We start from the raw sequence: 2,298 nt of genomic DNA on the forward strand, positions 1-2,298 counted from the left end.
AGCGATCACTGAAGCCCATCGAAATAGCCCCCCTTTGCAATTGCCGTGCTACTCAGCTATGAAATAAAACTGGTGAAAAAAAAAAAACTGAAGAACTTTTGCAAATTTCTGCGGAAAAGTACGAAAGCGTTTGTGGCTTAAGCAACAATCGGTTGCAGTTGGAGATTTTTGAGAGCTGCGCGTGCACAACTCAACTTCGATATATGTATGCTCGTAGTAGTATTGGTTATAAAATAAGCTGCGGAGTGCGATTTGCGGTTTTTAGGCAGCTGACCAGCAATCATTTGCTGTTCTATGTTTTCAGTAATTTTTTGACGATTTTGAATTTACTTTGCAAAGGGAAACTCATAAAGTGGTTTACTATTCCATTTGTATCGCATTTTTTTTTTTTATATTTTTAAGGATAAAATAGTCAAGTTTGTGAAAGAGTTTGTTCTGAATACATATATAATAGGTCGAGTCCCGATTTGTGGGGAGGCAAAAAAATCGCCCATTGCTCTGTGAAAATCATTTTCTAGGGATCAAAATAAGAAACTTTGCCGAAGGAACCATACCTCTAAAACGAATTCTGATGTAAAGGCCAAAAATGGTGATATTTTGAAATGATTGTATGGGGAACCCCCAGGGGAGTTCCACGGGGTGTGCCACTGGCATGGGTGGATCGGCCGTCCAAAGTTAGTGGGGGTCGGTCATACATTTGGACTCGATTAGAGCACTCTAAATGGGTCAAAGTAGGATTTTTCGTTCGACCCAAATTGGGGGACATCAGAATTCGTTTTAGAGGTATGGTTCCTTCGGCAAAGTTTCTTATTTTGATCCCTAGAATACGATTTTCACAGAGCAATGAGCGACTTTTAAATCGACCCGTCCTAAAATATAAGTATGTAGTGATGTTTTAATGGGAGTGTTTTAACAGGCTTTTAAGGTGTAACACCAGTCTGATGGCATGCAAATTAGATGGTTAAAAATCTCTCTTCTTTAATGAACTGTAAGTCGTAGTACTTTTTCATATTTATTTAAGTTTAGTAGATATAACCCTTTTTCATCCTTTTTGGGTGCTTGGCCGAGCTCCTCCTCCTATTTGTGGCGAAGGTTTGTCAATGCCTGTAGAGGGGCAACCGCTTTTACAACTTGTTCTTCATGTTGGTGTTTCATGGAGACTCAAACCAACGTACGCCGAATTCCGATTGGTAGTCACGCACCAACACATTCGGCTACTGTTGCCGCCATAGGGAAGATTACTAATTTTAGGCAATTTTTCTGCATTAGGAGCGTTTTGGGTACCGAAATTTATATCTGAAATAAGTAAATGGAAACATTTGGCTAAAGTTTAAAACATTAGTCTTTACAATAAAAGACAAAATCCTGCAGGGCTCCTATAATGAATTTGCACCATTTCAAGAACGCTACAAAGAGAGGAGTATTCATTCCATTATGTCTGAAATTCACTGGGCATGGTAGTATGGGCAAAAAGTAAAGTGAATTTATTTTTCAAACCTCGCGGGATTGAAATTTCGCTCTAGTTATTTTTTTCATGAGTTGGCAGCACTGTTAATAACATCTGGGCCAACTTTCATGTGAATGTCATTATCAGTAATATATTTACGCTTGTGTTTACCAAACGACCAGAGTGCATTTTTTGATTTTTACAATGTCTGATTTGATTGAGCAGAGAAGTGCCATCAAATTTTGTTTGCGGAATGAAATTTCGGCTGCAGAAACGATTAGCATGTTGCAGAAGGCATTTGGTGATTCGACCATGTCGCAGAAAAATGTTTATAAGTGGTACAAAGACTTCAAAGAGGGTCGAGAACGTGTTGATGACTAGGAGCGCTCCGGACGACCATCGACGTCAACAGATAACCAACACGTCAATAAAGTGAAGGAGTTACTGATATGATCGGAATATCAGAAGGATCTGTGAAAACCATTTTGAAATACCATTTGGGCCTACGAAAAGTCAAATCTCGTTTGGTACCGAAAACTCTCAATTTCTTGGAAAAAAGTCGTCGCGTTAATGTGTGTGAAACAATGCTTTCAGACTATCAGGACAAGCTCAAGTGCATCATTACGGGAGATGAGACTTGGGTTTATGCTTGCGACCCTGAAACAACCGACCTATAACGCGAATATCGTGCTAAAGGCGATCCCAGACCGAAAAGAGCACGTCAAAGTCGTTCAAAAATAAAGGTCATGACGACAGTTTTTTTCGATTTTCGTGGTGTGGTGCACTATGAATTCCTTCCATCTGGCCAAACTGTTAATAAGGAATATTATTTGAGCGTTATGCGTCGTTTG

Source organism: Anastrepha ludens, chromosome 6 (genome assembly GCF_028408465.1).
Source record: "Anastrepha ludens isolate Willacy chromosome 6, idAnaLude1.1, whole genome shotgun sequence".
NCBI lineage: Eukaryota > Metazoa > Arthropoda > Insecta > Diptera > Tephritidae > Anastrepha > Anastrepha ludens.